Source organism: Primulina eburnea, chromosome 16 (assembly GCF_022965805.1).
Source record: "Primulina eburnea isolate SZY01 chromosome 16, ASM2296580v1, whole genome shotgun sequence".
NCBI classification, from domain to species: Eukaryota; Viridiplantae; Streptophyta; class Magnoliopsida; order Lamiales; family Gesneriaceae; genus Primulina; species Primulina eburnea.
The window spans coordinates 19522645-19535014 of NC_133116.1; positions in this window are offsets into that span (position 1 = coordinate 19522645).

Here is a 12370-nt window from a genome sequence, read left to right on the forward strand (position 1 = left end):
CCTGCTTCTTGTCATCACCTGCAAATCATTGCACAGATGAGAACCACATCCGGTATCTAATACCCAAGAGGAGGAATTAATTGAGACATTTACTTCTTTGTAAAATATACAATGACCAGAACGCTTCTGGGCAAGATACTCCGTGAAGTTGGGTCTCTAATGTCTAGGTTTGTCGCAGTGAAAACAGACATGTTCTGACTTATCGGGCTTTGTGTGCCCGGAGTGGGTTTCTTGTATGGCTTCTTGTTGGGATTGTTTTTCTTCAGAGGGACATAACACTTTCTGCCTTTGTTTGGGGCTCTCTTTTCGTACCGAACGATGAGCCACTAGAAGAACATGTTTTTCTTCCTTGATTGTGGTCTCATAAGTAGTAAGAATGTTGATCAACTCTTCAAGGGTGTCCTTGAGCTTATTCATATTAAAATTAACCACAAATCCATCGAACGAGGAGGGCAGTGACAACAAGAGAATATCAGTCGAGAGCTCACTAGGAATAACCACGTTGAGTCCCACTAACCTCTCAATGAGCCCAATCATCCTAACACCTTGCTCATGGACCGAAGTCCTCTCTCGCAAGCATGTAGCCATGAGTTCTTTAACAGTAGTATATCTCTCTGAACGAGTTTGTACATCATACAATTCTTTCAGATGAAGGTGAATGTCAGCAGCATTCAGCGCCTCCTCGAACCTCCTCTGAAGTTCATTCGACATAGAAGCCAACATGTAGCTCTTAGCTTGAAGATCATGGTCCCACCATTTCTCAAGCTTAGCCAACTCATTCTGACCGACATTCGAAGGTGCTTCTTTTGGTGGCTTCTTAATAAGCACATACACAATCTTTTCCAAGTTCAGAACAAACTTTAAATTTCGAAAATTTATCGAGAATGATGAAAGCGGGTTACGAGAAGTCGTCGTAAATATACTGAAATGAAAACAGATAATGATTACTTATTTTTTAAAATAATTATAAGATATAAAAATAGATTTTTATTTTATAAATTTTCCTCCCACTATTTTAATATTTCTAAAACTCTCTGATGAAAAAGGGAAATCGTATTTCTTTACTGGGCACGTAGATCCCAATAAGACAATTATGATCCCGAATAATACCAGCCAATTATAATTTCTAAAAGGTAGAATCCAATTACATCCCTATGCAATCTCTCCGTGTTTCGCCTTAAGTTTAATAAGACCCAATAATATGATGCTGTTTATTTTCACGTGTCAAACCGACCCATCAATATTGAATTGTAGTGGATGGTCTCCATGAGTTCCACCAATAAAATGAGCCTAAGACATGGGAGTTCCCCTCAATTCACATCATATGTCCGATAGAAGTCACAACTTTCCGGATTCCAGGCCTCCTCAATAATATGAGCTAGACACTCTCTGAGGGTAGCGTTCAACATGCAACCACGGTTGATGGAAGGGAAGAATAAATTAAACTCTTTTAATTTTTACTTTATGGTTTGATATAAAATCTGAATCTTATTCAAAATGAGGGATTTTAATTTTAAAATTGTCTCATCATTTTAATTTAAAAATACGTGCCATGTTTTTATGTTTTCCGGATTCTTGAAACTATATTATTTAATAAAATACATACATGCATACTACTATATATCGCATATATTATAATATGACATTCAACAATAAATAAAGATGATCGATCACCAACACTATTAGATCCATGTGAGCCAGACATGGATCCTTGTCCAAAACCTAAGTGAATTCAGGGATGCAAATATAACTTATTACAAGAGTTTCCAATAGTTTACATGTCTTCATCTTGTGCATCGAGCCCACCATCTTCCAGTCTTGATCTCCCGTTATTACTAATAATTACATTTAAATAGCAATGACACGTAAGAGATACATCTTATGGGGTGGGAACGGGCCATAAACAGGCCTAGTTTTAATAATATCAAATATTAAAAAAATGAATTAAAAACATTAAAATATCTTAACATACACATATCACATTGGTCAAGGCTCTCGTTCATCCTCCATGAATTCAATATCATATATTAACATAAACTAATTAAACAAGTTTAATTAATTGATTAAATCACACATCTAATAATTTATTATTAACCACCATAATTATTATATAATTTAATAAATTAAATAAACACATTTGATCTAATTTCCAATGTATTCAATAATAATTTATTTCTTGTAAAAAGAATTTTTTACCATAAATAATTAAAATCACATTCTAATTATTTATCTTTATAAGAAAATTATCAATTTAGCAAAATTTTATTTTAAGGAAAAATTGAACAATTTTCACAAAATATCCCAAGACTTTGTAAAATCAGAAAATCGCACCAGAGGCTAGAACAATTCAAGTCCATGACCCAGGACGATGCCCGAGACGTTCCCGGGCACCTGTCCGCGCTGCCCAATCGTATTGGGCACTAGCGGGAACGTTGTATGCACGCGGCACGCAGGCCGCACTCAGATCCGATTTTTTTTTTATAAAAATCAAAATTTTAATTGTGTATCAATTTTCTGAAATTTTTCTTGTTTGATTAGAAATAAACTATTCGACATGATTTAAACCATACGATAAAGAGAACTTAGCTCTGATACAACTGTTGGGTTCATGGTTTTCTCGTGTCTAAATCACAGCAAAAGTTTAAAAAAATTTATTTTATTTTGACAATCAAAATATTTTTACAGTCGTATGGTTTAAATTTAATAAGCATACATAATATTTTTAGTAATATACCTTTAGTGAATTTTCACTTAGCTCCAACTAAGCCGGTATAAGCGAACGTAGCTCTTGTTGTAAATCTCTACATACGTTGTTCAAGTCTCCTTTCTTCAATCTCCCAATCCGGTCCACGACTAGAAGATTAGTTCATCTTTTAAATAGCATTAGAATATTTAGAAAATGTTTTCGTTGAGATCAAAAACTCGAGAGGCGGCTCAAAACACTAAACTTTCTTTAGGGGTGGCCGAATTGTTGGAAGAGAGTAGACGAATTTTCGAAAATTTGGAATTGTGGAGGCTAGGGTTCAAGTTTCCTACTTAAACCATGCCTTAATAACCTAATTTCCATAATATAAGATTAAGGTTCCACAATTAATTTTAATGGGCTTGATTAATTAATTGGACAAGTGCAACTAGTTTAATTAATTAATCAAAGTCATTTAAGAACTTTATTTATTTAATATGTTGGACTTGTAATCCTACAAGCCCATCAAATATACCTCAAACTATATATTTAATTTAATATTTAATAAACTCAACCTTTGAGTTTAATAAATTAAATTATCATATTTTATAAATTCAACTCCTTAAATTCATTCTCTCCAAATTTTAAATATCATAAATTCAACTTTTTGAATTTACTATCTCACAAATTCAACTATTTGAATTTATTCTCTCAAAATATAATTACCATAAATTCAACTCCTTGAATTTACTATATCATAATTTTATATAAATTCAACTCTTTGTGTTTATTCTCTCAAACGAGAACAAAATGATCTAGTGCTTGTGTGACTATCAATGGTTCAGGGATACAGCTAGCATGAGTTCACAACTCTTTGTGATTCAGTAAATTTTCATTTATTTGAGCTTACCTCATTTGCCCCATTTCATGCACCAACATTTGGTCAAGAGAATGTCATAAATCATTTTTCAGATTATACACATCGAATCATGGTAAGAACATCTAGTAGTATCGTCCCATGATTTCCTAGGTATCACTGATAGTGCCTGCAAGAACCAGTCGGTTATGATTAACATACATTATGGTCTTTTCATATCATATGTCCCGATCGTATCTGCAACCATTGGTTCATCGAGGGTTACATATTAGATTCGATAGCTATGTGATACGATCATAAAATATTCATAGTGTCATCGTATGCACAACTAGAGAACTCCTTCGGTAATGTACATCCATACTGTGGCCAGAGATTTCATGCACTGTTATTTCGTTAGATCATATAGGATATTCACACCAATATGTGAGAAGTGAATTCCCTACTACAATGCACTGGCTTCTACACATTTTTCAATTGAACCCAAGCTCACGACCTTGTGATCCTCACAGAGTCGGTAAATGAGTCAAAGCACAATCCTAGTATGTAGAGCCTCAATGTTGTCCCAGGTCGTAAGGACTTATCACGTACAATGACAACCGCATGCTTTTCCTCTCGATGAATGATAACCACTTGGAAAGATCGATGGAGAATGTTCGGTACAATCATCGTATGATTACCTATCAGCATGATTGAACATCTTTATGTCCTTATCACGAAACACGATACACAACATCATAGATGCTAATCTTAACCTCAAGCGGCCTATATCCTTAATTTTAGGCGACTGAATCGACTAAGAGCAAATTTAGAATACACAGTGTTTACGAATGAGTTTCAGGATCGAATTACGATTCATTCGTATTAAAATATAATCAAGGACTTTATCTATGCCGATTGCATGGTATACAAATAAAGAAAAATGAAATCATAAAAAAGTTAAGTTATATTAAAATAAATATTTTTTATTACACTTGAGTCAATAAATTCTCTAGCCAACTGTTGTCTTGTAGGGCGTCTACTCTAACATTTGTGTTGTTTTACCAAAAAGTGGTACGTTATTAAGGGAATTCGAGATTCAGTTTTTTTACATCAAATATAATTTAAAATTCAGTTTATTGTGCTAGAAAACTTAGTTTGAGCTCAATGGCCCTACATGCTTTTGTCATTTAATATTCATGGTATTTTTTGAATTCAAATAGATACATTTCTTTGAAATTGTGACATAAATTTATGAATTTCTATCAATAGATTTAATTTATGTTATATGTAAGACATGAAATCTAAAACAATAAATATATGTAAAAATCATTCAGATTGTAATATAAATGTAAAAATTTTAAGTATCGACCGAATCAAATTAGGTAAAAAATTATAATTTTTATAAATGAAAAGTCAACACTTTTTTTGGGACAATAATGTACATATAGTTGAAAATAAAGTACAAATGTATGTATTTTAGGTACCAAACGGCTTAAATTGAGTATCAATCAACTCAAATCGGGTAATGTATTGGATTTTTAAATTCATGGAGTCAAAATGAAAAAAATATCAGATCAGAAAGTTAAAACTAAGTTTTTATGACACAAGGATTGAATCATTACTCATATTTGGACTTAAGGACTGAATCCCAATTAACCCTAATACTCACTAGAAATATAGGGTTCGATCCCGATGGATGAGACAAGTTTGAATTCATATCTCGAACCCGATTTGAACATGAAATCACGAAAAAACTATTAGAAGGGGCCCATGATGGTGTCTTGACGTAGCTCTTCCAATGCTCAAGTCAGGTACCGATGATAGATGAGAGAGTAGCTAATGGCATTGTTGAAAATTAATATATTGAACGAATAAATAAGATTTTCAAACCTGATATTTATAAGAGAGAATGTGAGGTACACGTAAGGTTAGCCTAGTCAAACCCTCAATGGTTGTCACCCACCCTTTCAATCACAAGCTCGTCTTCTGGATACGGGCTGACACCTATGAGCTCGCCCCTTGGCTCTTGTTCCTTCATGGCGACCTCGTCCTCCAGAATTCTTGTGTTGCACCTCCACCTACTGGTTCTCTCCCCATTCCTTGCTCAGTCACATTGATCGTAATCATAAGAGCTTTCTTACCCAAAAAACAGTTCCTCATATGAGCAACAACACCCTTGTTTCTCCTAACGATCCTTCTCTTTTCTCCCCTTCTACAAGGGATACCCTTCCTTGGTTAGAAATGGGTCTGAGGTCCAAGGGATTCGAGTTGGGCCTGACCATCTGATGGAACTATTAATGGGGTATCATCAGTTTCCTCCTCCAAAATCGAAATGAATTACAGGTTCAAAATTCAATTAATTGTGTTGACTTTGGCTTACAAAATGAGTCCTGTATTTTTCCCCTATTGTCCATTAGCGCTCAAAAATTTTGGAACAAGATAAAAGAAAAGAGTTATAAGTTAAATCTTATTCACATATCCCTAGGCACACCATCCACCACTTCAAAATTTGATTTGGTCTCATCTATAAATACATGTATACTCCTTCCTTCATTCTCTTCTCCCCACATAATATATTTTTCTCCATTCATCCACTAGCTTTTTCCCAGACCGTGCATCATCCCTCTCCCATCGCCTCGCCCTCACAGCGCATAACCCATCGCCTGCACCTTACCCCTCCCTGTGCTCTCTTCCCAACTCCTCTCCCACCACTTGTTTAATGGATTGCCTTACCTAGCCTCCATCACTCATCTTCTCGTCCCCCTCAACTCCTCGCCCCTTGCCTTCCCGACCTCACCCAATAGCTCAGCCTTGTCCATCTCAGCTTCGTCTTCACCTCTTACCCATCTTCTCCTTTCCACTCTCACCCTCACCCTCACCCTCGCCTTCTCACCTCTTCGGATCGCCCTTTCTCCAGTTCGCCCTCGCCCTGACCATGTTCGCCCTCGCCCTCGCCCTCGCCTACTCGCCTAGTTCACCCTCAACCCTTCCTTCTTTTCTTCACCTCGCTCAGTTCACCCACCCTCACCTGCTCATCCCCTTACCTCACCACACTCGCCTAATCGCAATAGCAACGCTCGCCCCTGCCTCTCGCTATCACCTCGCCCCACCTTCTCACCCAGTTCATCTTTGCCCCTTCCCTCTTTCCCAGTTCACACACCCTCGCCTCTTAAGATGTTATCTAAAAACTCCGTACTCAGCCCATTCTTGATGAAACCAATTTTATCTTCTTTGTTATTTGAAACACATCCCAAAGATCTGCACCATTTGTCACAAGTTAATCTTGCACACTTATGACAAACCCCTAACATTTTGGCCCTTCATTTTTTCGCATAAGTTCTTTTTCCTAATCCAGGCATATACCGAATGAGGAATGACTATGGAACTTATCCTCCTAATCGGACCTTAACTTCTATTACAAGTCGAATATCTTCTGGAATTCTTTTTTGCATTAGCAATCTCAATCTTTTACATCTACCTACATAAATTTTTCTTAGAACATTTTTAGAAACAGAGGGAAAATATTTACAAATTTTTTAGAAAATTTCATCCCTTTGGAAAGAAAAGAAATGATTTATTTTAAAAAAAATTTATATCAACAATTGTGGGAAACTGATTTAATCGACTATGAGAGCCACATAGTGTTGTTATCCGCCATTTAATCGTGAAAATAAAAAGATTATGGAAACCTCAAATAAAAGAAAACAAAATTAAATGCAACACAAAAAATCATGGAACGGAAAGGGAAATAAACTTTTCTTGAAAAATTTGATTTTCTAAAAATGGTTTAAGCTTTTGATCATTTACTTAAAAAATATCACCATTTTTAGGATTTTCAATTTACACGGCTCCATAAGGATACACATTTTTGACAACATATGGGTATGTCCATCTTGATCGTAATTTTCCTAAGAATATGTGAATTCGAGAATTATAAAGCAAAACTTTTTCCCAATCTCAAACGATTTTCTAAAAATTGTTCTATCATGAAATGATTTGATTTTTGCTTTATAAATCCTTGAATCTCATCCACATCATTTCTAAGTTCATCAAGTTGCAATTTACGCAATTTGTTAGCATCATCCATGCTTGAATTAAAAGTTTTGATCGTCCAATAAGCTTTATGTTCCAATTCCACCGGCAAATCACAATGTTTTCCGTAAACCAACCTATAGGAAGACGTATTCAATGATATTTTAAAAGATGTTCGATATGCCCAAAGTGCATCATTAAGTCGCAGAGACCAATCTTTTCTATTTGGGTTAACAGTTTTTTTTCCAAAATTTGCTTTATCTCCCTATTAGCTAATTCAACTTGTCCATTTGTTTGAAGATGATAAGGAGTAGTTACTTTGTGAGTAATACCATATTTTTCTCATTAATTAAGCAAATGGTTTATTAATAAAGTGAGTTCCCCATCACTTATCATGGCTCGAGAAATTCCAAATCTATTAAAAATATTTTCTTTCAAAAATTTGATGATGATTTTATGATCATTTGTTCGACATAGAATTGCATCTATCTATTTGGAAACGTAATAAATTGCAACTAAAATGTACAAGTATCGAAACGACGGTGGAAAAGGTCCCATAAAATCAATTCCCCAACAGTCAAAGATTTCAATTTCAATGATAGGATTAAAATGCATCATGTTTATTTTTGAAATCGCATTCAATTCACATATCTTGTAGATTTTGTTGGTGTCTTTAAATAAAGTGGGCCAATAAAATCCACATTGCAATATTTTTGCAGTCGTTTTCTATGAAGAAAAATTTCCTCCGCATGCTTTTGAAAGACGAAATTTAATGACACTACTTACCTCATTGTCGGGTATGCAACGTCGAAAAATTTGATTTGGACAATAATTGAATAGATATGGATCATCCCAATAAAAGTTTTTTACCTCATTCAAAAATTTTCTTTTATCTTGGGAACTCCATTTCGGTGGCGTTTTTCTTGTCACAAGAAAATTTACTATGTTAGTAAACCAAGGTGTAGTAATGACTGAAAATAGATGTTCATCAGAAAAATTATCATCAATTGGTGTAATTTCACAAGATGATCTTGTTACTAGTCTCGGTAAATGATCAGCTACGACATTCTCGGTTCTTTTTTTATATTTGATTACAATGTCAAATTATTGGAGCAACAAAATCCATCGTATCAGTCATGGCTTTGCATCCTATTTGGTCAATAAATATCTAATAGCAGAATGATCAGTAAACACAATAGCAGTTGATCCAATCAAATAAGAACGAAATTTATCTAATGGAAATATTACAGCAAGTATTTTTTTTTTCAATTGTGGAATAATTCATTTGAGTATTGTTTAACGTTTTAATAGCATAATATATCACATAAGGATTACCATTTCTTCTCTAACCCAGTACTGCATCGCTGCATAATCACTTGTGTCGCACATGATTTAAAATGATAAAGACCAATCAGGAGGTTGTATGATAGGAGCTGATGTTAAATTTTGAATGATTTTATCAAAACCATTTTGACATTCTTGAGTCCACTCAAATGCAGTGTCTTTTGTTAAGAGGTTACAAATGGGTTTGGTGATTAAACTAAAGTCCTTTATAAACCTCCTATAAAATCCAGCATGTCCCAAAAATGAGCGAATTTCTTTAATGTTTTTTGGAGAGGTAAATTTGCAATGACATCAATTTTTTCTTTATCAAATTCAATTCCATGAGATGACACAACATGTCCCAAAACAATCCCATAAGTAATCATGTAATGACATTTTTCCTAATTTAAAATAAGTTCTTTTTTCTCACATATTTTTAAAACATTTTTCCAAATTTTCAAGACAATTATCAAATATATTCCCAAAAACAGTTAAATCATCCATGAAAATATCCAAATAATTTTCAACAATGTCGCTAAAAATGCTTAGTATACATATTTGAAATGTTGTTGGGGGTATTGCATAAACCAAATGGCATTTTTCTGAATGCAAATGTTCCAAAAGGACATGTGAATGTACTTTTATCTTGATCTTCGAATACAATGGGAATTTGATAATATCCTGAATATCCATCAAGAAAACAGTAGTAGGGATGACCTGCTATCCTTTCTAAAATTTGATCCAAAAATGATAATGAAAAAGGATATTTTCTAGTGACATCATTTAATTTTTTTAAAATCAATATACATCGCCAACTAGATGGGACTTGACTTATTAACAATTCACCTTTTTCATTTTTTATCAATGCGATGCCATATTTTTTTGGAACTACTTGTGTTGGGATTACCCACTTACTATCAGAAATATGGTAGATAATTCCAACATCGAGTAGTTTGAGAACTTCAGTTTTTACAACATCTTTCATGTGTGGATTTAATCTCCTTTGTGGTTGTGGAGATGTTTTTGCATTTCTTCTCAGTGAATTTTGGGAATGCAAATTATTGGATTAATGCCCTTGAGATCTGTTTGTGAGATCCCAAGAATAAACAATAGTTCAATAAATTTTAACATAGTTAATTAAACTTTTGATGGCACAATGTGACGCATTTTAAAGCTGTGAGGCCCTGGGTTAAAGTGGACAACATCACAAGTGGGCTGGGCCGTGACATTTGGTCAGAGCGAGGTTTGAGCTAGTGTGTGTGAACGTTGCACGCTCTGACGCGTTTAAAGCTATGAGGTCTCGGGCCAAAGCAGACAATATCACAAGTGGACAAGTAGGCTGGGCCGTGACATTTGGTATCAGAGCCAGTGTGTGGCGCCACACAATGTGACGCGTTTTAAAGCCATGAGGCCTCGGGCCAAACCCAATATCACAAGTGGCCTAGGCTGTGAAATTTTGTATCAGAGCGAGGTTTGAGCCAGTGTGGGGGCGCCGCATTAAGTGACGCGTTTTAAAGCCGTGAGGCCTCGGGCCAAAGCGGACAATATCACAAGTGTGCTGGGCCGTAACATTTGGTATCAGAGCCAGTGTTCAAGTGGCGCCGCACGATGTGATGCGTTTTAAAACGCTGAGGCCTTGGGCCAAAGCGGACAATATCACAAGTGGGCTGGGCAGTGACATTTGGTATCAGAGCGAGGTTTGAGCCAGCGTGTGTGAACGCCGCACATTGTGACGCGTTTAAAGCCGTGAAGTTGAAGTACATGTAAGGGATCTTGTTCATACTTTCTCAACATAGAAACATGAAACACATCGTGAATTTCAGATAAATATGATGGCAATGGCAATCGATAAGCAAGATCCCCAACTCGATCAAGGATCTCGTATGAACCAACATATCGAGGAGATAACTTCCCTTGCATGCCAAATCGAACCATGCCTCTAAAGGGAAATATTTTTAAAAATACTTTTTCACCTTTCTGGAATTCCAAGGGTCGTCTTCGTTTGTTTTCATAGATTGTTTGACGATCCTGGGAAGCTTTCATTCGCTGTCGAATCAACTGAACCTTATCATTCATTTCCTGTATCATTTCATGTCCAGTCATTTTCCTTTCACCAATTTCATCCCAGAATAACGGTGATCTACATCATCTCCCATATAGAGCTTCAAACGGTGCCACACCAATACTCATTTGAAAGCTACTATTAAAAGAAAATTCCATTAAGGGTAAGGTATCTTGGCATCCCATTCTGAAATCCATCACAATATCACATAACATATCTTCTAGCGTTTGAATTGTACTCTCAGTCTTGCCATCAGTTTGAGGATGATAAGCAGTACTCACAGCCAAACGCATACCCAATGTTATGTATAGATGAATGCTAAAGATTTTGGGACAAAATCTTTTAAGTGGGGAGAAATGTGAGACCCCGAGAATAAACAATAGTCCAATAAATTTTAACATAGTTAATTAAACTTTTGATGGCAAAATGTGACACGTTTTACAGCCGTGAGGCCTCGTGCAAAAGAGAACAATATCACAAGTGGGCTAGGCCATGACATTTGGTATCAGAGCGAGGTTTTAGCCAGTGTGTGAACGCCGCACATTGTGACGCGTTTAAAGCCGCGAGGCCTCAGGCCAAAGCGGACAATATCACAAGTGGGCTGGGCCATGACACTTTTAGTGTCCAACCAATTGCATTTTTATGTCTTTTAAACATATCGACTAATTTTTCTTCTTGATCACTTGCTAGTTTGGAAGAAATTATCACCGGATATGTTTAATCTTCTCCAAAGAATGCATACTTTAATTCTTCTGGCAAGGGTTTCAACTCCAATATGGGTGGTTCATTTTTGTTATCATATTTTGCCTCAAATTGTTTCTCTAATCCTTTTAACGAGTAATACCTGATAAAATCATCAAAATTAATATCTGTATTTTCTTTAATAGTATCAATTGAACAAATATTTAATTGGTCATGAGTACTCCCTTCTTGAATGTTTTCTTCGACAAGAGTTTGAATAAGATTTCCATCTTCACTTTCATCTCATTTGTCATGTGGTTGCTTACAAAGGTTAAAAACATTAAGCTTCAAGGTCATGTTATCAAATGACAGCTTCATTATTCCACTCCTGCAATTTATTAGAGCTATAGAAGTTGCTAAAAATGGACGACTCAAAATTACAGGAATTGCATTACAAGTTTCAATAGGTTTTGTATCTAAAATTATGAAATCTACAGGATATACAAAGTTATCAGCTTGGACCGGCACGTCTTCTACCAGACCTCTTGGCACTTTTAACTGATCTATCGGCAAGTAAAAGTGTTACCGAAGTAGGTTTTAACTCGCCTACATTGAGTTCTTCAAAAACTGAATATGGTAGTAAATTCACACTAGCTCCAAGATCAAGGAAGACTTTTTTAATTTTTCATTCTCCAATAATACATGAAATAGTATGACAACCAGGGTCTTTGTA